The sequence below is a fragment of the Ambystoma mexicanum genome, chromosome 10 (assembly GCF_040938575.1).
Source record: "Ambystoma mexicanum isolate Mex_15411 chromosome 10, UKY_AmexF1_1, whole genome shotgun sequence".
In the NCBI taxonomy this organism is placed as follows: Eukaryota; Metazoa; Chordata; class Amphibia; order Caudata; family Ambystomatidae; genus Ambystoma; species Ambystoma mexicanum.
Genome location: NC_090932.1, coordinates 1,005,017,125 through 1,005,043,776, shown reverse-complemented (window position 1 = coordinate 1,005,043,776; position 26,652 = coordinate 1,005,017,125). Strand labels below are relative to the sequence as shown.

The following is a 26,652-nucleotide window of genomic DNA, read 5'->3' as shown; positions in this document are numbered from 1 at the left end:
ATTTACAGTGGTCGAAGTGAGCGGGAACGGTCAGGGGCAGTGTTCCAGTGTTTTATTATTTACTGTTAACAGCTCCACTACTTTTTGCAAACATTTGCGCAATTCTGGAACTGTTCTTTATGAAGTTAAAGCACACGTCTCCACTTTACCACCGGATATCAGTTACAGCTAAACTGAAATCTATTTCAACTCAATTGGCTGTCAACCAGCATGATTGCAACTCTTGAAAAATTGCACGATGCTCCTTTCCTTCCTACTCTGTCCCCCGACAGAGTCACAGTTCCACTACTTTTTTGGTACACTTCTATCCCTTGTTATTTATATATTGCAAAGTTCTAGTTGAGATGTACAGCTCAGCTGCATTCATTCGGTTAAATTGCTGGGAGCAAGCCCATCGGAGTCAAGTGGTCTTATGTCATGCGTGACACACCAAGACAGCCCTGACCTTTCACTTTACATGACATGGTGGGACTTATAGACCCGTACCCATACAGGAAACTCAAAACGCAAAGTCCCAGAATGCAAGTAGAAAAACAAGGACAAGCTCAATGTCACAGGGCCACTTGGCAGGTTTGCCAGCATACAGATTGTCAGGGAAAGTGGGCGCTATAAGTGAATATAAGTGAACGTCAGACACAATAGCCTATGACCCTAAAGCCCAGCACAGCTGTTAGCAAGACTTATGCCCCATAGACTTCTTGTGTTACACGCATAAAGTTCCTGATTAAATCTTAGGTTGGCCTTTTCTCCATGCCAATCCTGCTTTTTATGTCTTGTACGTAACTATGTGCACTTTGAGGCCCATGGGCGATTTAGCGCGTTACAAAAAATATAAACAATTACATTATGAATAAACTCTTTGAAATTACCGTTCTTTGCCAAGAACTGCTCCTTACAATCATAAACTCACACAAAGGAGACACTGGTTGCATCCGTAGAAGGTAAGTGAAGATACATACCAAAACGCCCCATTCCACTCCACAGATGAAATCCCAGTCCTGGTTTTAACTTTGGATTCTGGGCCTTGTAGTCTTGGATTTCTGCATTATGAACCCAGGGCTAGAAGTCCCGGGATGCAAAGTTAAAAACCAGGACTGGATTCTGTGTTAGGGTGACCAGATGACTTGCTGTCAAAGGACATCACTTTGTCTGTCGTGGGTTTTCGTTTAACATACGGATGCATTCTGTGTGTTGTAGTCTTGGAGTTTAGTACCCGATGCCAATGAATTTAAGAGAAATGCCCAGAACAGCAAATAATGGTCACAGTGACATTAGGTCGTCTGGTCACTCTATCATTATGATCACAAAAGCAATATACATTTCAAGATGTCTATTTTGTAAATCAAATAAAATGTGTTGCTATGTAAAACATACAAACCCAACAGAAAACACTTCTCTGTGCTCTGGACACAAATTTGCTTCAGGATAAGTAAAACGGCAGGCTGATTTGTGTTGTCAATGTGTTTTAGGATCGGGAAGGAAGTGGATTCCGATTCCCACTGTGGGGTGCACAGGTGTCAAGTGGCCCCATGTCATGCATGGCCCTTTCAGGAACTCATTGTTGACCGCACACATGCCAAGTGGCTCCATGTCATGCATGGCCCTTTCAGGAACTCATTGTTAACCGCACAGGTGCCAAGTGTCGCCATGTCATTCATGGCCCTTTCAGGAACTCATTGTTGACCGCACAGGTGCCAAGTGGCTCCATGTCATTCATGGCCCTTTCAGGAACTCATTGTTGACCGCACAGGTGCCAAGTGGCTCCATGTCATGCATGGCCCTTTCAGGAACTCATTGTTGACCGCACAGGTGCCAAGTGGCTCCATGTCATGCATGGCCCTTTCAGGAACTCATTGTTAACCGCACAGGTGCCAAGTGTCGCCATGTCATGCATGGCCCTTTCAGGAACTCATTGTTGACCCCACACGTGCCAAGTGGCTCCATGTCATTCATGGCCCTTTCAGGAACTCATTGTTGACCGCACACGTGCCAAGTGGCTCCATGTCATGCATGGCCCTTTCAGGAACTCATTGTTGACCCCACACGTGCCAAGTGGCCCCATGTCATGCATGGCCCTTTCAGGAACTCATTGTTGACCGCACACGTGCCAAGTGGCTCCATGTCATGCATGGCCCTTTCAGGAACTCATTGTTGACCGCACACGTGCCAAGTGGCTCCATGTCATGCATGGCCCTTTCAGGAACTCATTGATAACCGCACAGGTGCCAAGTGTCGCCATGTCATGCATGGCCCTTTCAGGAACTCATTGTTGACCGCACACGTGCCAAGTGGCTCCATGTCATGCATGGCCCTTTCAGGAACTCATTGTTGACTGCACAGGTGCCAAGTGTCGCCATGTCATTCATGGCCCTTTCAGGAACTCATTGTTGACCGCACACGTGCCAAGTGGCTCCATGTCATGCATGGCCCTTTCAGGAACTCATTGTTGACTGCACACGTGCCAAGTGGCCCCATGTCATGCATGGCCCTTTCAGGAACTCATTGTTGACCGCACACGTGCCAAGTGTCGCCATGTCATGCATGGCCCTTTCAGGAACTCATTGTTGACCGCACACGTGCCAAGTGGCTCCATGTCATGCATGGCCCTTTCAGGAACTCATTGTTAACTGCACAGGTGCCAAGTGGCTCCATGTCATGCATGGCCCTTTCAGGAACTCATTGTTGACCGCACACGTGCCAAGTGGCCCCATGTCATGCATGGCCCTTTCAGGAACTCATTGTTGACCGTACACGTGCCAAGTGGCTCCATGTCATGCATGGCTCTTTTAGGCAGTCCTTGTTGACCGCACAGGTGCCAAGTGGCCCCATGTCATGCATGGCTCTTTCAGCCAGTACTTGACTGTACAGGTGACAAGTGTCGCCATGTCATCGATGGTCACTTTAGCCATTCCTTGCGTGCCACTATGCATTCTGTGCCTTGCACTTTCATTTTACAGTAATACGGATGGGTCTATAAGTCACAGCATTCAAAGACCTGTAGGCGCTAAACCCAGGACCGCCTGACGGTGTTGTGCGTGACATGGGGTTACTTGCCAGCTGTTTCAGAGAGGCCTGCTTGCACCCGTCCTTGCAGTTCGCGGGTCTGTTATAGATCTGCACTGGCAGAGCGTGGTAGGGGAGCCTGTACAGAGGAGGCAGCATAATTGCCCATGCGTAAACCACCCCCCCCCCAAGCATCAGCAATTAGCTGACTTTTATGTGACTCCCGCGCCGTCGTCTCGTGTCGCCAGTGCCTGCCGCTGTCAACGCTCGCAGCAGCGGTCCGTGTTTGTAAATGGCTTGATGACGCTATGACAGCCCCGGAGGCCTGAGATCCTGTGTTTGTATCCCCTTTCCTGTGCAACGGAAGTAATACACTGCGCATGATCCCGAGATGTTTGTCATTGGGAACGTCCTGTTTGTGCTAATGCTCTGCATTGCTTTGCATCTCGTGCGCCAGCCTTTCCCTGCGCCTCCACCACATCCTTCTACGCACGCTGCTCTGAACCCCATTTACCACATTTCTCCGGGAAATGCATGGCTGCTGGCTATAAGTCAGTCTTCATTTATCATCCAACAGCACTTTCAACTTTGAGACTTTTAGGCGCATTCATTCTATTCACCTGCAAAGAAATTACCCCGAAAACCATTGTTCTCTTGTCACACACCCCCCTCTGGAACTCGAACCCGGTATCGTCACAGAATGCCCCCCACAATTCTCAGATTTCTCAAATCTCTCAAAACATGGCTTTTTCAACAACACTTGACCAAGGACTAAGCCCAGTGGACGTACGTACCGAGGTGCAGACCTCAACTCACAGTACTGCACTACTGTTAAAAGATGCAAGTCCAAAAGCGGACTACCCACTCTCTGTACAGCGCACCACTGTTCTTGACGTAGGTCTGCGCATTCAACAAAAAATGTAACTTCCATTATTAGTATGTACATCCTGCTCCAAGTGCTGGGGCCGACCTAGATGTGAAGCAACGCAGCGCTGTACAACCAGGGGATTCAATGATAGGCTACAAAACTCTAGTTAGAATTAGAAAGATACTATTATTGGGGTACACTTCTTATGTTACCAAATGTATAGAGTGCACGTTCACCAAAGGCATCTTGCCACTAAGTAACCATTAGGGGCTGAGTGAGGGACCTAAGGAGCTAACACAAACAGCACCTAATCACCAAGTGATTCTTGGTAGCCGTAACAGAAAATGGCAATGAGTTTCAGAATTTGGCAGCAGCCACAGAGAAGGCTCGGCCTCCAGTCCTAGACAGCCTGTAACGTGGTACTAGAATTAAGGAACCATCTTGGGAGTGAGCTGAACATGCAGGGATGTATGGCCGGAACTTCACTTGCAGGTATTCCGCACCTTGACCATAGAAAACCTGATGCACAATACATAGGGCCTCATTACGAGCATGGAGGCAGCCATGGCTGCCTCCATACCTAGTCCCAGTACCGGGTTCTGTGAATGAGGAATTACCGGGTCATTCCCACCTAGGAGCACCCGGTAATTTCTCATGCACAAAACCATTCCCCATTCTGATTTGAGCCCCCATAGGGCTCAAATGGGAATGGGAATGGGGATGGAGTTAATAAGGGGCCCGTTAATAACGGGCCCGTTATTAGCTCCTTGGTCCCCTCGCGGGACCCGGAAAGGACGTCTGATTTTACCAGATGTCTCTTCCGGGTCCCGCTAGGGGACCTCGTAATCAGGCATCCCGTAATGAACGGTGCCGGTCCCGTACCGGCACCCTTCATTACGGGAGCGCCTGCCTCGTAATGAGGCCCATAATGATTTAAATTCAGCCCGCTTTGCTATGTAAGCCAGTGCAGATTAAGCAAAACAGTCGATTTATGAGACTCACATGGGGTGCCAGTGCCAACTCTTGCTGCCAGATTCTGCCATAGTTGGAGGCGATGGATGCAATGCTGAGACTGAGCCAGATAAAGAGAATTACAATAATCAATATGGTTCAGCATCAGTGAAGCCGCAACCGGAGCATGAAGTTGCAAGGGAAGCAATGGCAGAGCCTTCCAAGGAACCCCCAGATGAAAGTGACCTGATTGACAGGTAACATTTACTTGAGCCTCCATAGAGAGAGAAGAGGACATTTTGATGCCAAGATTTTTAATAACATACACTCGAGAAGGAAAGGGTCCAAGAGCTGTTGGCCAGAACACAGGTGTCCACAAAGAGGTGGCAGAACCTACGTCCTGTCCCCATTCAACTTGAGCCAGTTGTCACTCATCCACTTGGAAAGCCACTTAGGGAGGCGAAGCAGAGGCTTGCAGGCAGGGAATACAGGTGAAGGTGGTAAAAGGGGACCTAGTCTTCAGTCATTCATTGGTGCATATGTAGCCATGTCCCCATTGAGGCTATGAGATTCTGAAGTCATGGCCCTCCTAACAGCATTTTCGGGATCAGAAATTTCCTGCCTTAACCTCTGCTGCTATGAGAGTAGAAGCGAAGCCTGGTCCCTTTTATTCCCCACAGAAGACCCCATAGGTGGCAAAACATTAAGGATCTTCGTCCACCTTTCTCTATGCCAATGTTTTCCGACTTTAGAAAGCGATCTTATTTGAAAGTTACTGTGTTTCTCTCTAGGGTCACGCACACACCTGATTATAGTCACGTGCTTTGATTTACAATATCTTTAGTTAGATATAACCTGGCGAGCATATCCACCAAAAGAACGGAAGAGCCGGTGTCCCCAAGGTCTAGAACCAGGGAAAGAAAAAGAAGAACTGAACCAAGGTTCTAGACAGAGGCATTGCTAGGGGGGGGGCTAAGGGGTGCTATAGTCCCAGGTCTTCTGGTTGTAGCCCCGGATAGAAGTTCAGGTGCTACAACCAAAATGCCAGCTAGCCACGAGTCCCACCAGTCCCGACATTGGCTTAGCCCTAGATCTTTTCCAGAGCTAGCAACACCCCTGGTTCTAGAATGTATTTATTCAAAAAGTGTTTTCTATTTTTATTATAAAATGAAAAATTAATCATACAGTCATATCAAGGACAAAGTCAAATTCAAATGAACTATCACTATTAACATAAGATTAAAAAAAACATACACCTAATGTGTCAATTTTGATAACAGTTTACTCAAACATACCAGTCATACACATCAAACAACATCCACAATCAATGATAAAATGACATACAGAAACACATAATTTGCAATGTAACACTTATTGAGCATAAATCTTTAGTTCAAAAAGCCAGGGATCTCAACCAACTTCTAGAACATTGCAATCAACCAGTCCCAACCGGTTTCGACATATAGATATTCAAGAACGTCTTCATCAGGGGACATCAAAGAACTAATATTGCTTTTTCGGAGGCGGTTGTCCAAAGATTGACACGGACAAGGAAAAATTGTTTAAATCGGGAAAAATGGGGAAAACCAACCCCTCAGCAGAATCTGCCGTCGTACACCAGATCGCATGGTAGAGGATCACCATCAATTTCAGAAAACAAACTGTGGGACACAAGGTACTCAATCCCAAAGTAGGACCGCTGGCCATAACCTAAACACTTCGTTGTAGGCACAGAAACGGAGGGACACAACTCCAGGGTGCCCTCACCAGGAGATCTGATTGCTCCATCTCCACCATATCCATCAAGCCATCAATGAATTTACTGTAATAAGTGGTCCACTGCATGCATAACTGTCTAATTGCTAAAAAGGAAAATAGGCAGACAATGCTAGATGGGGCGGGGCTTAAAATCGAACTAAGTAGCCCATTACAGACGTTGGAAAGAGGAGGAGGGGGGAATATGATGATTTCACAGACTGTTGGAGTTTCTTAATGGGACCACGAACGGACCAGGCCCTCCCTTATAAGGATAGGCCCCAACACCATCCGCCCAATCCTCAAAGTTGTATTTGCATACAAGAAACACAGCGGGGAACCATTGATAACACAGGTGGAGTTGCTCACTCCCGACAGGCCTCACAACATGAGGACAGACCCCTCAAAGTCAGCGCCGATCTCCAGGATTTACAATGAGGAATGATTCACAGGTGGGGTCAATAACTCACCAGCGGCAGGATGCACAGCACAGTCACCAAGCAAAGGGACTTCACGTACACTTTTTCACCAGCCTATCAGATTTCTCCCTGTAAAGAAAGTGAGCTCCCTGGAAATCCGCAAAGTTATAGTCATGGCTATCTGGAAAGGGCTGCTCTTCACACATTACATAGGGTTGAAAACACAATGGGCCTCATTACACAGTATTTTACCGGTACCGGTAAACCCTTACCGCCTTACTACGAGGTCCCTTTGCGGGTTGGAGAATTTAGCGCATGCTTTTTGCAGGCGTTAAAAACCAACCCGCAAAGGGACCAGGGAGCTAATTACGGTACCGCAATTTGCGGTGCCTTAATTAGCACCTTCCCCATTCCCATTATGCCCTATGGGGCAAAAATGGGAATGGGGAAGGGCAATGGGGGAAGGGGGAATTACCGCCCCACCAACCTTGGAATAGGGCAGTAATTCCCCTTTCCACCAAGGCGGTGCCAGTATTTTACCGGCATGGACCAAGGTGCTAATAGCACCTTGGTCCACCACCGTCCGTGTAATGAGGCCCAAAGTGCCGGGTACAAACCTGACTTCCAGATATGTGTCAAGGCACCTGCCTGCCAGTTATGGCCCCGGGGGGAGAGTTTGGTGGACATCACTGAATAAAGATGCAACCATTCTAGAAAGTCACAAAGGACACCCATTTTACCGATTGAGCAACATTAAAATATCATAAATTGAATTGGTTCCTTAAAAGGAAATCCTCAAAACCTTCCTCTTCACCTCTGCCTTCTCTCTACCTCTCCCCTGCTAATCTCCGCTCCCTACCATCTAGCTCCTTCACCTTCTCAGCTAACTGGACTGGTGTCCTGGATTACCTCAGAACCTTAAAGGTCCCAGGCACCCACACCACACCAGTCCCTGCACTTGCCTCTGGGCCCACGCACTTCCCAATGGGATAACCCTCCGCACTTAACCCGCCCCTCCTGGACTAGGCGCACGTATCCCTTCTCCCATCCCTTGCACTTCCTGTCTGCTCACTTACATTGACTGCATGTTCCCAAACCAGTCATTTTGATGTCTGCCAGACCCTTGTTTTCCTGCCCCCCCCAGCACTGTGCAACTGAAGTACTTGTGTTAGTGGCACATTATAAAATTCCCAACCAATTTATCACTCCCCTCTCCTCCCCTGATCCATTCCCCTTATGTCAATGTACACTTGTGTTCATTAGCAAGAAATGTTGTCTAATATAGCTGTCGAGTTGTGACTTGCCTCCACATCTCCCCCCTCCTACCCTCACTACTTCTCACACACTAGCACTACTTTCAGTTGTAATCCATGTACCCCCTTCGCCTACCCTCCCTGCTTTCCCCCACTATCTGTTAGCACACTTGAATTAGCAGAAATGTCGACAGGCCTAGTGTCTTTATTATTGTATATCGATCGGAATTCTCCAAGGCCTTATGAATGATTGTATCCCATGTCTCCCCCACCCCCTCTTCAAGCGCTTTGAAGCACTCGTTTTGTGTCTAAGCGCTTTATAAATAAACACTACCAATTCCATTTTTTTGTGTTCATTAGTTGTATAAAACCTTAAACAAACATGTAATTAGATACATATATAAACTATTCTTACATATTACATAGAACATTACTATAATCATTAAAACGAGCACATTTCATAATGAGAATTCATAAAACATAAAAACAATATAAATGCAAATGGACTTCCAAACTCACACCACCTGATGTTCAAAATTATTTCAAGTAAATACGGACATTACGAGGTCTGAAGTGCATAACAGATCACTATGCTACCAGACGCTTTATAATTCACCATCTCAGTTGAACAATCCCAGCAGCCGCCAGCGATTTTAATTATGGTGCAAACCCAAAACGTCTAAGTGCATCTAAGTGCTCAATATCATGGCATGCTTAGGCCACATCGGTTTCTTCCATCATGCTTCATGCCGGACCCCAGCCTCCAGCCATCGGGGTGTTACTGCGTATCTAACCCATGCTGCGCTGCTGTGTCCGAGCCAAGCACTTTGCCCCTGAGCTATCCTCCAGGCACAGATCAGGGAATGGCATGGAAAGGAAGGGAGGCTTCCTCGTTCCTTTCTTCGCGTGCAAGGGGCAGCAGAGAGTGCTCTGAACCTCGCCCTTCCTTGCACAGTTGGTGTGCCCAGTGGAGCCTTTTGCCCTATGCCCTTCACGTATGTGCCCGCAACTGCTGTGAACCTAAAAGCTAGGCTTGAGTAAGGAGCCACAGGTGGTATGGGCCCCCTTGGCAGCTACTGGAAATGCTGAAGGGAAAACACGAAGCATTCAAACAAACCTACATCATTTCCACTGCACTGTGCACATTCCTCTTACTTGCCATTTCATTGAGATTGCTTGGTGTTGGAGACCACATACGCGGTATTCCTCTAAAATCAAGTCTGCTATGTGACATGGAAACAGAACAAAATGGGCATGGGATTGCAGGGTATCTTATGAGGGTTGTATATTTTATGTTTTAAGAGTCACCCAACCTATAGACCATGAAATCCTTTTGAGCTTTCGCTTGGCATCCTTGATGCTGGGGGCCGAGTGATTAGAGCAAAAACAGTCCGAGGCACCCCTGGGGTGCATAAATGACAGTGGCGACAAAGATTAGGTTATTAGCCGCCGATTATCACGCGCCCACTAGCCAGCAGTGACCTAAAACACTAAATGCCGACTGAAGAGCTCTAAACCCTTCTTTGGCAGCAAGTGGCTGATATGGAGGAACCAGTGTAAAAATGCAATGAGGTGATGACACTTCTGAATATTCCATGGGATGAGAAAACTCAGCTTGTAATGCGAGCGCTGCAAAGTGCACATTTTAAGCCCCAGAAAAGAAAATAGAGAAAGATACATAGTGCTGTGTTACAAAACTGCTGACTGGCAACACGGGACGCCCTGAGGCTCGAGGTCCCAACACCGTCCTTGGTAGAGGGCTGCGTGTAGGTTGCCATGCGAGTATCTGCTGTGCGAGAGTGCACACACTGTAGAGTGGAATTTATATCACATCTTACAGTGGATTATATCATAGTTTTCATACTTGCCATGTAGTTAAGGCAGAGCTCACAGGCTTATCCACACTACGCTTGAGTATGTCGTGCAGTCTTGGTTTTATTTTTTGCATTCTGGGACTTGACTTTTTCCATTTCCAGTTTATAAATTCAAGAAGCCCCGGTCCAACAATTCAAAGAAAAGCACATAACTGGATGATCTGTTCACACTTTCCAGGACACCTTGGGAGCTCTGCATGAGGTTATTCCCTATGATCCGTGGGGGCGGGCGGATACGGTGTTCATAAATTAGTTTAGAGTAAAGGGACACAGAAATGGCAGCCATCGACTGAATGGGCATAGAGGCTTAATTTCACCGCTGGAAATGATCGCTGCCACGAGAGGGTCAATGATCGAATGGTCATGGACACTGCGCTCTAGCTTCTTGAGCTGGCCTCTTCAGAGGAAATCTAAGGGCCTCATTACACGGTAGGCGGTGAGCCATGGCGCTATTAGCGCCATGGCTCATGCCGGTAAAATACCGGCACCGCCTTGGCGGAAAGGGGATTTACCGCCCCATCCCAAGGTTGGAGGGGCGGTAAATCCCCCTTCCGCCATTGCCCTTCCCCATTCCCATTTCTGCCCCATAGGGCTCTATGGGAATGGGGAAGGCGCTAATTACGGCACCGCAATTTTGCGGTGCCGTAATTAGCTCCGAGGTCCCTTAGCGGGTTGGTATTTAACGCCTGCAAAAAGCAGGCGTTAAAACTCCAACCCGCTAAGGGACCTCGTAGTAAGGCGGCAGGGATTTACCGGTACCGGTATTTTACCGGTGCCGGTAAATCCCTACCGCCTACCGTGTAATGAGGCCCTAAGAGTTGGTGGCTGGCCTGCTGATACGATTTTCAAGTGGGACTATATTACTCCCTATATGTTTTGAAGTTGACACAAACATGTTTTTTCGGGAGTAAAACAGTAGTTGCCATTCTCAATGGGAGGTATTTTTTACACAAGTAAAAATATATTTTAATTCTAAAACACATTTTTAAAGCATACTTCCTGCAACCATTAATTCACCACGCAAATGAATATATCTATCCTTGAATAAAAGTGCCTCTTCAGATCGGGCAGACATAATATTAGAGCTCCTTCTGGGACCTGATCCGGTGGCACCACTGATCTGCACATGTCTGTGGCGCTACGATCAGGAAAGCAGGGGCCAAGCTCCTGTGTATTCATTATTTCCCATGTTGTGTAGGTAGTGTTTCTACTACTGGTTTGTTTTTTTGCTGGGCATAGACGTGCGCGCGCGTTCTCTCTCTCTCTCTCGCTCTTGCTCTCACCCCCGCACCCCCCGTCCTTTCTCGGTGAAACGGAGACTTGCATCCTGTGATTTTAAGTCCAACTAGGTACAGGAACTGTTCATTCCATCAATTATATTATAAAAGAAGTTTTTTCGGAGATAAGCCCTGCCTTGAGAAGGACCCAGTGAAGGTCTAAATACGTGTTGCCAATTGGGTATTTATTGGGGGCTTTTGGGTACTTGAAACTTGAAAACCCACTTTTGGGGTGTCCCATTTTTTCTTTCCTTGGTATTGGACTATGAAATCAAATATATGTCATGGAATTGAAACAATGGGGGTCCTTACGAGTTTGGAGGTAGCCATGGTGCTATTAGCACCATGGCTGCCTCCAAATTCGTGTCCGAGTCCGGGTTCTCTGAATGGGCAGTTACTGGATCATTCCAACCTTGGAGGACCCGGTAAGTCCCATTCAAAAAACCCTTCCCCATTCGCATTCGAGCCCTCATAAGGTTCAATGGGAATGGGGAGGGAGCTAATAACGGGCCCGTTATTAGCTCCCTGGTCCCTTAGTGGCTGCCGCTAAGGACAGCTGGATTCACCGGCCAGCCTTAGTGGGACCCGCTAAGGGACCTCGGAATGCGGCAGTAAGGGGTTAACGGCACCGGCATCCTTACTGGTGCCGTTAACCCCTTACCGCCGCACTCGTAATTACCCCCAATGACTTTTTCGCATCTATGGGATGAAATACAAAACTACTGAAACTGCAGGTTTACATCATCATTTCAATCCAACAAAAAGGCAAACAGCATTGACATCTCAAGGACTAGCACCAATAAGAGATATGATATGATATGATATGGCATTTATAACGCGTCTATACACAAGTGTTTTAAGGCGCGACGAGGCAAGGGAGGAGAACAGAGGGAAGACAGACAATGATCCTACTAGAGCAGGTGTCATTTAGATCACGCAAGTGCAGGGGAAGGGGGAGGGAGGAAAGTGCGAAGGGGGACGAGGGAGGGGACAGTGTAGTACATGGGATAATAAAATAGATAACAAAGTAGAAGTACGGCCAGCAGGTGCCAAGTGCAAGGGTAAATGCAGACAACAGGTGTCAAGTGCTTGTTGTGGGACTGTAGGGCTACAGAAAACAGTCCCCAAGTGCGGGGGTTGACAGGAAGGCAGTGCAGGAGTGTGACTGGCGGGGGTGGGGGGTTGGCCTGGGCCCAAGATCAGAGGGTGGCCAGGTAACCAGTGTAGTTTCAGTATCAGCCAAAAAGTCAGTAGGGGAGAGATAGAGAAAAAGCAGAAACAAAGAGGAAGGTCTTGAGGTGCTTCCGGAACCGGAGATGATTCTCCTCAAGTTTCAGGGACGCAGGGAGGCTGTTCTAGAGGGAGGCCCCAGCCGAAGAAAGAGATCTACCACCAACTCGTTGCTTGGAGAAGCGTCTGACCCGTAGGGAGTTGGAGGCGGATGGGCAAAGAGCTTGAGAAGAAAGATATTTAGGAAGAGAGAGTTGAAGGTATTGAGGCTCCAGGCCCCAGAAGGCCTTATGGACAATGCAGAGGGTTTTGAACTTAATCCTCACAGCCACTGGGAGCCAATGCAGAGATTTCAGTCCTGGAGAGATACGATCCCTGGGCTTGAGGCCAAGGACAAGTCTTGCAGTCCTGTTCTGGATGAGTTGCAGAGGGCAGAGGGCAGAGAGTAGAAGCAGGCAGATTTAGAAAGAGGCTGTTGCAATAGTCCAGCCTAGGGAGAACCAGAGCTCTTTGTTACCGGAGGTACCACATTGCTCTATGTTAAAAGGTTATAGGTTGGTGGAATACCTATAGGCACCTACCGGAGCAGCAGTCCACAACAGACAATTGATTTCCTAGGCACAGCAGAACCCAGCATACCCCACCATCCTCTCACATACCACACACACACACACACACACGCACATGCCTATACCTCATGCATGCCCACACTGTGACAGAGTGCCATCTGTGTGGACAAAATAGCCTGAGCTTTTTTTTTGATTTTTTAGTAATTTAGGCAGATCTGTCTCTGAAAGTGGGGTCTACTAATCAGACCCCCCCCCTTTCATATTGCAAGCATGTAACTCTGCTTGAACGGTCTACTGACACCTCTCAGCAGCTGCCTTGTAGTTTGGCAACATGGCAATACAAAGTGATGTCTGCATTCCAAACAACAGTCTGGTGGAGCCCAGTTGATTAATAAATAAATACAAGTTATCTCTGGTTATGACATTGTGGTCTCGAGGAATCCACAATTATATTGGGCAATACCGTTTGGTGTCATTTTATTGTCAGCTTGGTTCCCCAAAACAGACCATTTGGGCTCTGCCACAGAAAATGCCTTTGCCGCCTCTGAGAAGGGTCTGTCGCCTTTCAGGGAGACAGGGACTGCTCCTGGAGGATTTCCCCATTGGGTTTATGAAGGTTTTCACAGCTCCAGAACTGACTCTATAGTTGCTCCCACTGAAATTTTTCTATGTGCACAATTCAATTGTATGCTTGAAATGTTCCATGCTGCAGCTTAAAACCCATATTACAGAAATGGGCCATATAGAAAGTACTCTAGTACGCGGGGATACCATCAGGAGGTCCGTACATCCCATTATGGAAGCCCAGCGCGGTAGTGGCACATTGAGGAGAGTAGATACAACTACATGCGGGGGCGCTGTATGCAAATCTGTCCCCAACTACCAAGGTGTGGCAGGTCTGTTGACCAAATTGGTATTATAGAGCTTGCAAACCCTGTAAAAAACATCCGGATTAGGACTGATGATAACTGCAAGGTTCATATTTTGCACTTTGTTTTGTAGTTAATCGATTTGCGGTAAATTAAATAAATGTTTGCCAGTCATGTTGTCAGTACATATGGAGTGCATGGGGTCTTGTTGAGCAATCATAGGGGAGGGACTGAAGTTAGCTGTCGATGGGCATTGATCCAGAAGGTAACTCCATTTGAGAGGGTAACTGAACATGTTTTGAGGCATTCAGCTGGGCCGGAAAGGTTGCAAAAGCATCGATTCAAAACCATCCAGCCATCAGCCTACTGCTGTGCTTGTTGTAGGAAGCCCTTCTCTAATTCATGGGGTGGCTAACAATTAAAAGACCTGCCTCAAAAGAAGTATGTTTCGGTTTTTCTGAAAGCTTGCTCATTCTGAAGGGCGCAGGGCCGGATTGAGTGGATTCCAGAGTTGACCATCTTGCATCTGTGCGCTTTGATGGTTTGTGCCATAATAAGTTGTGCTTTACAATTGCCTTTTCGTTCAGTCATTCATGCACTCGGAGAGTATGCATCTTTTATTAGTCCCTCTGAAATTGGTGTGGGCGATGGGGAGGGAATGCCCGGGTCGGAGATGTTGTAAAGGAGCTTAAGGGGAAGACCGGTTTCTAGGGATATCATGCCTCATTTTCCCAGAATGCTTTGAGTTTCATGCATAGGACCTTGAGGGTTATACTCTATTGCATAGTAAGCCAGCACAGTCATTTGATCAGTAATGGCAAGCAGTGGCTGGTCTCTAAACCTAGAAAAGGTCTGTCCCCCTGATTGTACCCGCTGTACGATTAATGTGATTCTCATTAGGGTAGGCCTATGTAAATAGACATTGGGCGCCATTACGACCCTGGCAGTAGCCCTGCCGCCGGTAATGATTTTTTACCGGAGCCCAGAAAAGGGCAATATCCGGGTCATGCTGACCTTTGCGGACCTGGTTATTGCCCTTTCCTGGGCTCCTGTAAAAATTAATCCCCATTACCATTGAGCTGCTCAATGGGAATGGGGAGGATGCTAACAACGGGCCTGTTAATGACGGACCCGTTGTTAGCATCATGGTCTGCTAGCGGGTCCCGCCAAGGACGCCTGGTCTGACCAGGCGTTCCTTAGCGGGTCCCGCTGCAGATCTGGTAATAGGGCGGCCCGGAATGAACGGGCTGGTCCCTTACAGGCCCCGTTCATTCCGTGGCCGCCTGGGTCGTAATGAGGCCCATTGCCTTTTTCTAGTTTGGGAAAGACCAAGGACATAACCTATGGAAGAACAGGGAAAACAATCCCATGGAGGTCTACGTGCCTAGACTAGGATGTTGCTGTTAGAAAAACGGCAGGCAGGGGTCAGTCACATCAACCAGCACTTTTACCAGGTACAAGTAAAAGTCCTTCGTCCCAGAAAAGGGAACATCAGCAAAACACCCAGGGTGAGTATGCCTAAAGAAGCCGAAACTGATTCTCCACCGGCCTCTCTGGATCGCAGCCAGACAGGCAGCGACTAGTCTTGAATTGTTGATCATCGCTGCAGAATCTCTGCAGGGAGTCTGCCTGCCAATCTTCCAGTAGCCCTTGCTTAGGTGGTCCCCTCAGGCACCCTTCCATCAGATGTGTAATAATTGGGATGCAATAGGCAGCCTCCAATAAAACCAAGAGGGTGTGAAAAAAGGGGCACTCTTGTAGAGACCCTGATGAATCTTTTCATCCCTTTGGCTAAACCATCCAACTCCAGGCCTCGAGGGCTGGGATCCTGACAGGTTTTCAGGATATCCCTCAATAATATTCATGAGGAAAAATGTGCATGGATTAGTATACACATTTTTCTCATGAATATTAATGGGGGTATCCGGAAAACCTGACATGGATCTGGCCCTCGAGGCCTGGAATTGGACAACCGGATCCAGTAAGGAACAGAGTGGGAGAAGTAAAAGGGGATCCCACCTGGTTTATCGCTAATATACTCACTGTCTAACCTAAGGCCATTTAAACACTTAAGGCCTGGATATGTAGAGGCACAGTCAATGTTAACCAGTTCCCTATAATAATATTTTGCTTCAGTGATTGTCAAATTTATATTCAAGGTGCTCCCAGTTAGTGGAGTGCTACCGCCACTTAACAAATGAAAAAATAATAAATGGTACAACGAAAAACCACGTTGGACAAACTGGGGCACAGCATAGGGCAAACCTCGTTTGCTTCAAATTCAACTTGGCTTAAAGGATGCTTTTTCAAAGTCCATTGTTCAATTTATGCGAATATACTTCATAATAAAGATCTTTTTTACAAAAACATTTATTTTCTGTTCTCATGATTTGATAATCAGTTCAAAACCATAACAAAATCAAAACTTTCATCATAACAATGGCATTATACATTTGCACATGTGTGATTTCACAATGCAGATCTTGATTCACATATTGTTTGCATATATTTCAAACTGTATTTTAGACGAGATCCAATAATCTTGATAGGTTTCCCAGTGTGATCTCCTATCTTTAAACGACACGTTTTATCTTTATTCCACAGCATTCTTACTGAGCCATTTTGGGCAGCAAGCTTTCCTTGAGAGGGGAAACCGACTCTAAGGTTAGTTGATTTGAATTGAGCCATGTTAGGAATGTTCTTCATTAAAAAGAGTCTAAGTTAAATAATAGAGACAAAAAAATGTATACCTTACAGATAATATCAAGTCAATCCAATTATCTAAAAACCTGAAGAAGGGCATAATTAGCCCGAAACGCAAAGTTTAAAGATAGGAGATCACACTGGGAAACCTATCAAGATTTCACACCCGTGCAAGCGCATGAGCGCAGCAAAAGACAGCACAGCACGGTCTAAAACCCAGTGACGTAACATAACATTTGATAAGACCCCATCTGCAGTATTGTGTACACGCATTAGTGGAACCTTTCCTGCTGTACTGTGTCTACGTATGAATGTGACCTCACCTGGAATATTGTGAGCCTGCGTTGTGGAAACCCTTGCACGGGTGCTGTGTCTGCACATTGAGACCCCACCTACACTATTGTGTACACGCATTAGTAGAACCTTTCCTGCTGTACTGTGTCTGCAAATGAATGTGACCTCAACTGGAGTATTTGGAGCCTGCGTTGTGGAAACCCCTGCAAGGATGCTGTGTCTGCACATTGAGACCCCACCTGCAATATTGTGTACATGCATTAGTGGAACCTTTCCTGCTGTACTGTGTCTGCATATGAATGTGCCCTCAACTGGAGTATTGCGAGCCTGCATTGTGGAAAACCTTGCAAGGGTGCTGTGTCTGCACTTTGAGACCCCACCTGGAGTATTGTGTACACGCATTAGTGGAACCTTTCCTGCTGTACTGTGTCTGCAAATTAATGTGACCTCACCTGGAGTATTGTGAGCCTGCATTGTGGAAATACTTGCAAGGGTGCTGTATCTGCACATTGAGACCCCACGTGGAGTATTGTGTACGCGCATTAGTGGAACCTTTCCTGCTGTACTGTGTCTGCATATGAATATGACCTCATATGGAGTATTGTGAGCCTGCGTTGTGGAAAACCTTGCAAGGGTGCTGTATCTGCACATTGAGACCCCACCTGCCGTATTGTGTACACGCATTAGTGGAACCTTTCCTGCTGTACTGTGTCTGCATATGAATGTGACTTCACCTGGAGTATTGTGAACCTGCATTGTGGAAACCCTTGCAAGGGTGCTCTGTCTGCACATTGAGACCCCACCTGCAGTATTGTGTACACGCATTAGTGGAACCTTTCCTGCTGTACTGTGTCTGCATATGAATGTGACCTCACCTGGAGTATTGTGAGCCTGCATTGTGGAAACCCTTGCAAGGCTGCTGTGTCAGCACATTGAGACCCCACCTGGTGTATTGTGTACACGCATTAGTGAGACCTTTCCTGCTGTACTGTGTCTGCATATGAATGTGACCTCACATGGAGAATTGTGAGCCTGCATTGTGGAAACCCTTGGAAGGGTGCTGTGTCTGCACATTGAGACCCTACCTGCAGTATTGTGTACGCGCATTAGTGGAACCTTTCCTGCTGTACTGTGTCTGCATATGAATGTGACCTCAACTGTAGTATTGTGAGCCTGCATTGTGGAAAACCTTGCAAGGCTGCTGTGTCTGTACATTGAGACCCCGCGTGGAGTATTGTGTACACGCATTAGTGGAACCTTTCTTGCTGTACTGTGTCTGCATATGAATGTGACCTCACCTGGAGTATTGTGAGGCTGCGTTGTGGAAACCCTTGCAAGGGTGCTGTGTCTGCACATTGAGACCCCACCTGCCGTATTGTGTACACACATTAGTGGAACGTTTCCAGCTGTACTGTGTCAGCATATGAATGTGACCTCACCTCGAGTATTGTGAGCCTGCATTGTGGAAAACTTTGCAAGGGTACTGTGCCTGCACATGGAGACCCCACCTGGAGTATTGTGTACACGCATTAGTGGAACCTTTCCTGCTGTACTGTGTCTGCATATGAATGTGACTTCACATGGAGTATTGTGAACCTGCGTTGTGGAAACCCTTGCAAGGGTGCTGTGTCTGCACATTGAGACCCCACCTGCAGTATTGTGTACACGCATTAGTGGAACGTTTCCTGCTGTACTGTGTCTGCATATGAATGTGACCTCAACTGGAGTATTGTGAGCCTGCATTGTGGAAAACCTTGCAAGGGTGCTGTGTCTGCACTTTGAGACCCCACCTGCAGTATTGTGTACGCGCATTAGTGGAACCTTTCCTGCTGTACTGTGTCTGCATATGAATGTGACCTCAACTGGAGTATTGTGAGCCTGCATTGTGGAAAACCTTGCAAGGGTGCTGTGTCTGCCCATTGAGACCCCACCTCGAGTATTGTGTACACGCATTAGTGGAACCTTTCCTGCTGTACTGTGTCTGCATATGAATGTGACCTCACATGGAGTATTGTGAGCCTGCGTTGTGGAAACCCTTGCAAGGGTGCTGTGTCTGCACATTGAGACCCCACCTGCCGTATTGTGTACACACATTAGTGGAACATTTCCAGCTGTACTGTGTCAGCATATGAATGTGACCTCACCTCGAGTATTGTGAGCCTGCATTGTGGAAAACTTTGCAAGGGTGCTGTGCCTGCACATGGAGACCCCACCTGGAGTATTGTGTACACACATTAGTGGAACATTTCCTGCTGTACTGTGTCTGCATATGAATGTGACCTCACATGGAGTATTGTGAACCTGCATTGTGGAAACCCTTGCAAGGGTGCTGTGTCTGCACATTAAGACCCCACCTGCAGTATTCTGTACACGCATTAGTGGAACGTTTCCTGCTGTACTGTGCCTGCATTTGAATGTGACCTCATCTGGAGTATCGTGAGCCTGCATTGTGGAAAATCTTGCACGGGTGCTGTGTCTGCACATTAGGACCCCACATGGAGTATTGTGTACAGTCATTAGTGGAACCTTTCCTGCTGTACTGTGTCTGCATATGAATGTGACCTCAACTGGAGTATTGTGAGCCTGCATTGTGGAAAACCTTGCAAGGGTGCTGTGTCTGCACTTTGAGACCCCACCTGCAGTATTGTGTACACGCATTAGTGGAACCTTTCCTGCTGTACTGTGTCTGCATATGAATGTGACCTCACCTGGAGTATTGTGAGCCTGCATTGTGGAAAACCTTGCAAGGGTGCTGTGTCTGCACTTTGAGACCCCACCTGCAGTATTGTGTACACGCATTAGTGGAACCTTTCCTGCTGTACTGTTTCTGCATATGAATGTGACCTCACCTGGAGTATTGTGAGCCTGCATTGTGGAAAACCTTGTAAGGGTGCTGTGTCTGCACATTGAGACCCCAAGTGGAGTATTGTGTACGCGCATTAGTGGAACCTTTCCTGCTGTACTGTTTCTGCATATGAATGTGACCTCACCTGGAGTATTGTGAGCCTGCATTGTGGAAAACCTTGTAAGGGTGCTGTGTCTGCACATTGAGACCCCAAGTGGAGTATTGTGTACGCGCATTAGTGGAACCTTTCCTGCTGTACTGTGTCTGCATATGAATGTGACCTCATATGGAGTATTGTGAGCCTGCATTGTGGAAAACCTTGCAAGGGTGCTGTGTCTGCACATTGAGAACCCACCTGCAGTATTGTGTACACACATTAGTGGAACCTTTCCTGCTGTACTGCGTCTGCATATGAATGTGACCTCACATGCAGTATTGTGAGCCTGCGTTGTGGAAACCCTTTCAAGGGTGCTATGTCTGCACATTGAGACCCCACCTGCACTATTGTGTAAACGCATTAGTGAAACGTTTCCTGCTGTACTGTGTCTGCATATGAATGTGACCTCACCTGGAGTATTGTGAGCCTGCATTGTGGAAAACCTTGCAAGGGTGCTGTGTCTGCACATTGAGACCCCACCTGGAGTATAGTGTACACGCAATAGTGGAACCTTTCCTGCTGTACTGTGTCTGCATATGAATGTGAACTCACCTGGAGTATTGTGAGCCTGCGTTGTGGAAACCCTTTCAAGGGTCCTGTGTTTGCACATTTAAATCCCACCTGGAGTATTTTGTGCACGCATTAGTGGAACCTTTCCTGCTGTACTGTGTCTGCATATGAATGTGACCTCACCTTGAGTATTTTGAGCCTGCGTTGTGGAAACCCTTGCAAAGGTGCTGTGCCTGCACATTGAGACGCCACGTGGAGGAGAATTGTGCACACGCATTAGTGGAACCTTTCCTGCGGTACTGTGTCTACACATGAATGTGACCTCACATGGAGTATTGTGAACCTGCGTTGTGGAAACTCTTGCAAGGGTGCTGTGTCTGTACATTCAGACCCCACCTGCAGTATTGTGTACACGCATTAGTGGAACGTTTCCTGCTGTACTGTGCCTGCATTTGAATGTGACCTCATCTGGAGTATCGTGAGCCTGCATTGTGGAAAATCTTGCACGGGTGCTTTGTCTGCACATTAGGACCCCACCTGGAGTATTGTGTACAGTCATTAGTGGAACCTTTCCTGCTGTACTGTGTCTGCATATGAATGTGACCTCACCTGGAGTATTGTGAGCCTGCGTTGTGGAAACCCTGGCAAAGGTGCAGTGTCTGCACATTGAGTCCCCACCTGGAGTATTTTGTACACACATTAGTGGAACCTTTCCTGCTGTACTGTGTCTGCATATGACTGTGACCTCACCTGGAGTATTGTGAGACTGCATTATGGAAAACTGTGCAAGGGTGCTGTGTCTGCACATCGAGACCCCAGGTGGAGCATTGTGTACACACATTAGTGGAACCTTTCCTGCTGTACTGTGTCTGCATATGAATGTGATCTCACCTGGAGTATTGTGAGCCTGTGTTGTGGAAACCCTTGCAAGGGTGCTGTGTCTGCAAATTGAGACCCCACCTGCAGTATTGTGTACACACATTAGTGGAACGTTTCCTGCTGTACTGTGTCTGCATACGGATATGACCTCACCTGGATTATTGTGAGCCTGCATTATGGAAAACCTTGCAAGCGTGCTGGCTGTGCATTGAGACCCCATTTGCAGTATTTTGTACAAACATTAGTGGAACCTTTCCTGCTGTACTGTGTCTGCATTTGAATGTGACCTCACCTGGAGTATTGTGAGCCTGCATTATGGAAAACCTTGCAAGGGTGCTCTGTCTGCACATTGAGACCCCATGTGGCGTATTGTGTACACGCATGAGTGGAACCTTTCCTGCTGTACTGTGTCTGCATATGAATGTGACCTCACCTGGAGTATTGTGAGCCTGCATTGTGGAAAACCTTGCAAGGTTGCTGTGTCTGCGCATTGAGACCACACGAGGAGTATTGTGTACATGCATTAGTGGAACCTTTCCTGCTGTACTGTGTCTGCATATGAATGTGACCTCACCTGGAGTATTGTGAGCCTGCATTGTGGAAAACCTTGCAAGGGTGCTGTCTCTGCACATTGAGACCCCACCTGGAGTATTGTGTACACGCATTAGTGGAAACTTTCCTGCTGTACTGTGTCTGCAAATGAATGTGACCTCACCTGGAGTATTGTGAACCTGCATTGTGGAAAACCTTGCAAGGGTGCTGTGTCTGCACATTGAGACCACACGAGGAGTATTGTGTACATGCATTAGTGGAACGTTTCCTGCTGTATTGTGTCTGCATATGAATGTGATCTCATATGGAGTATTGTGAGCCTGCATTGTGGAAGACCTTGCAAGGTTGCTGTGTCTGCACATTGAGACCACACGAGGAGTATTGTGTACATGCATTAGTGGAACCTTTCCTGCTGTACTGTGTCTGCATATGAATGTGACCTCACCTGGAGTATTGTGAGCCTGCATTGTGGAAAACCTTGCAAGGGTGCTGTCTCTGCACATTGACACCCCACCTGGAGTATTGTGTACACGCATTAGTGGAACCTTTCCTGCTGTACTGTGTCTGCAAATTAATGTGACCTCACCTGGAGTATTGTGAACCTGCGTTCTGGAAACCCTCGCAAGAGTGCCGTGTCTGTACATTGAGAACCCACCTGCAGTATTGTGTAGACACATTAGTGGAACCTTTCCTGCTGTACTGTGTCTGCATATGAATGTGACCTCACATGCAGTATTGTGAGCCTGCGTTGTGGAAACCCTTTCAAGGGTGCTATGTCTGCACATTGAGACCCCACCTGCACTATTGTGTACACGCATTAGTGAACGTTTCCTGCTGTACCGTGTCTGCATATTAATATGACCTCACCTGGATTATTGTGAGCCTGCATTATGGAAAACCTTGCAAGCATGCTGGCTGTGCATTGAGACCCCACCTGCAGTATTGTGTACCAGCATTAGTGGAAACTTTCCTGCTGTACTGTGTCTGCATATGAATGTGACCTCACCTGGAGTATTGTCAGCCAGCATTATGGAAACCCTTGCAAGGGTGCTGTCTCTGCACATTGAGACCCCATCTGCAGTATTTTGTACACACATTAGTGGAACCTTTCCTGCTGTACTGTGTCTGCATTTGAATGTGACCTCACCTGGAGTATTGTGAGCCTGCATTATGGAAAACCTTGCAAGGGTGCTCTGTCTGCACATTGAGACCCCATGTGGCGTATTGTGTACACGCATGAGTGGAACCTTTCCTGCTGTACTGTGTCTGCATATGAATGTGACCTCACCTGGAGTATTGTGAGCCTGCATTGTGGAAAACCTTGCAAGGGTGCTGTCTCTGCACATTGAGACCACACAAGGAGTATTTTGTACATGCATTAGTGGAACCTTTCCTGCTGTACTGTGTCTGCAAATCAATGTGACCTCACCTGGAGTATTGTGAACCTGCATTGTGGAAAACCTTGCAAGGGTGCTGTGTCTGCACATTGAGACCACAAGAGGAGTATTTTGTACATGCATTAGTGGAACGTTTCCGGCTGTACTGTGTCTGCATATGAATGTGACCTCATATGGAGTATTGTGAGCCTGCATTCTGGAAGACCTTGCAAGGTTGTTGTGTCTGCACATTGAGACCACACGAGGAGTATTGTGTACATGCATTAGTGGAACCTTTCCTGCTGTACTGTGTCTGCATATGAATGTGACCTCACCTGGAGTATTGTGAGCCTGCATTGTGGAAAACCTTGCAAGGGTGTTGTCTCTGCACATTGAGACCCCACCTGGAGTATTGTGTACACGCATTAGTGGAACCTTTCCTGCTGTACTGTGTCTGCAAATGAATGTGACCTCACCTGGAGCATTGTGAACCTGCATTGTGGAAAACCTTGCAAGGGTGCTGTGTCTGCACATTGAGACCACACGAGGAGTATTGTGTACATGCATTAGTGGAACGTTTCCTGCTGTACTGTGTCTGCATATGAATGTGACCTCACATAGAGCATTGTTAGCCTGCATTATGGAAAACCCTGCAAGGGTGCTGTGTCTGCACATTGAGCCTCACCTGGAGTATTGTGAGCCTGCATTATGGAAAACCTTGCAAGGGTGCTGTGTTTGCACATTGAGACCCCGCCAGGAGAATTGTGTACACACATTAGTGGAACCTTGCCTGCTGTTCTGTGTCTACATTTGAATGTGACTTCACCTGGAGTATTGTGAGCCTACCTTATGGAAAACCTTGCAAGGGTGCTGTGTCTGCACATTGAGACCACACGAGGAGTATTGTGTACACACATTAGTGGAACCATTCCTGCTGTACTGTGTCTGCATATGAATGTGACCTCATATGGAGTATTGTGAGCCTGCATTATGGAAAACCTTGCAAGGGTGCTGTGTCTGCACATTGAGACCCCACCGGGAGCATTGTGTACACACATTAGTGGAACCTTGCCTGCTGTACTCTGTCTACATTGAATGTGACCTCACATGGAGTATTGTATGCCTGCATTGTGGAAAACCTTGCAAGGGTGCTGTGTCTGCACATTGAGACCCCACCTGGAGTATTGTGTACACTCATTAGTGGAACCTTTCCTGCTGTACTGTGTCTGCATATGAATGTGACCTCACCTGGAGTATTGTGAGCCTGCATTGTGGAACACCTTGCAAGGGTGCTGTGTCTGCATATAGAGACCCCATCTGGAGTATTGTGTACATGCATTAGTTGAACGTTTCCTGCTGTACTGTGTCTGCATATGAATGTGACCTCACCTGGAGTATTTTGAGCCTGCGTTGTGGAAACCCTTGCAAGGATGCTGTGTCTGCACATTGAAGCCCCACCTGGAGGCGAATTGTGTACACGCATTTGTGGAACCTTTCCTGCTGTACTGTGTCTGTATATGAATGTGACCTCACCTGGAGTAATTTGAGCCTGCATTGTGGGAACCCTTGCAAGGGTGCTGTGTCTGCACATTGAGACCCCACCTGGAGTATTGTGTACACACATTAGTGGAACCTTTCCTGCTGTACTGTGTCTGCATATGAATGTGACCTCACATGGAGTATTGTGAGCCTGCATTATGGAATACCTTGCAAGGGTGCTGTGTCTGCATATTGAAGCCCCACCTGGAGGCGAATTGTGTACACGCATTTGTGGAACCTTTCCTGCTGTACTGTGTCTGCATATGAATGTAACCTCACCTGTAGTATTTTGAGCCTGCATTGTGGAAACCCCTGCAAGGGTGCTGTGTCTGCACATTGAGACCCCACCTGCAGTATTGTGTGCTCTCATTAGTGGAACCTTTCCTGCTGTACTGTGTCTGCATATGAATGTGACCTCACCTGGAGTATTGTGAGCCTGCATCGTGGAAAACCTTGCAAGGGTGCTGTGTCTGCACATTGAGACCCCACGCAGAGTATTGTGTGCTCTCATTAGTGGAATGTTTCCTGCTGTACTGTGTCTGCATATGAATGTGACCTCACCTGGAGTATTTTGAGCCTGTGTTGTGGAAACCCTTGCAAGGGTGCTGTGTCTGCACATTGAGACACCACCTGGAGGAGAATTGTGAACACGCATTTGTGGAACCTTTCCTGCTGTACTGTGTCTGCATATGAATGTAACCTCACCTGGAGTATTTTGAGCCTGCATTGTGGAAACCCCTGCAAGGGTGCTATGTCTGCACATTGAGACCCCACCTGGAGTATTATGTGCTCTCATTAGTGGAACCTTTCCTGTTGTGCCATGTCTGCATATGAATGTGACCTCACCTGGAGTATTGTGAGCCTGCATCGTGGAAAACCTTGCAAGGGTGCTGTGTCTGCACATTGAGACCCCACACAGAGTATTGTGTGCTCTCATTAGTGGAATGTTTCCTGCTGTACTGTGTCTGCATATGAATGTGACCTCACCTGGAGTATTGTGAGCCTGCATCGTGGAAAACCTTGCAAGGGTGCTGTGTCTGCACATTGAGACCCCACGCAGAGTATTGTGTGCTCTCATTAGTGGAATGTTTCCTGCTGTACTGTGTCTGCATATGAATGTGACCTCACCTGGAGTATTTTGAGCCTGTGTTGTGGAAACCCTTGCAAGGGTGCTGTGTCTGCACATTGAGACACCACCTGGAGGAGAATTGTGAACACGCATTTGTGGAACCTTTCCTGCTGTACTGTGTCTGCATATGAATGTAACCTCACCTGTAGTATTTTGAGCCTGCATTGTGGAAACCCCTGCAAGGGTGCTATGTCTGCACATTGAGACCCCACCTGGAGTATTATGTGCTCTCATTAGTGGAACCTTTCCTGTTGTGCCATGTCTGCATATGAATGTGACCTCACCTGGAGTATTGTGAGCCTGCATCGTGGAAAACCTTGCAAGGGTGCTGTGTCTGCACATTGAGACCCCACACAGAGTATTGTGTGCTCTCATTAGTGGAATGTTTCCTGCTGTACTGTGTCTATATTTGAATGTGACCTCACCTGGAGTATTGTGAGCCTGCATTATGGAAAACCTTGCAAGGGTGCTGTGTATGTACATTGAGACCCCACGTGGAGTATTGTGTACACACATTAGTGGAACCTTTCCTGCTGTACTGTGTCTGCATATGAATGTGACCTCATATGGAGTATTGTGAGCCTGCATTATGGAAAACCT

At 47.3% G+C, this 26,652-nt stretch overlaps 1 protein-coding gene across 5 annotated transcripts in view; it reads left to right on the top strand.

The window, feature by feature from the left end:
• Window positions 1–26,652, top strand: part of FAM131A (family with sequence similarity 131 member A) — an 827,483-nt gene that overhangs the window by 498,077 nt on the left and 302,754 nt on the right. For 2 of the 5 annotated variants that reach the window (XM_069618793.1, XM_069618794.1), the window contains one exon: window positions 16,673–16,732. The exons of the other annotated variants lie outside the window; for them this stretch is intronic. The gene's annotated coding sequence lies outside the window, so the exon portion shown is untranslated. The remainder of the gene's footprint in view (window positions 1–16,672; window positions 16,733–26,652) is intronic. 5 annotated transcript variants of the gene reach the window in all.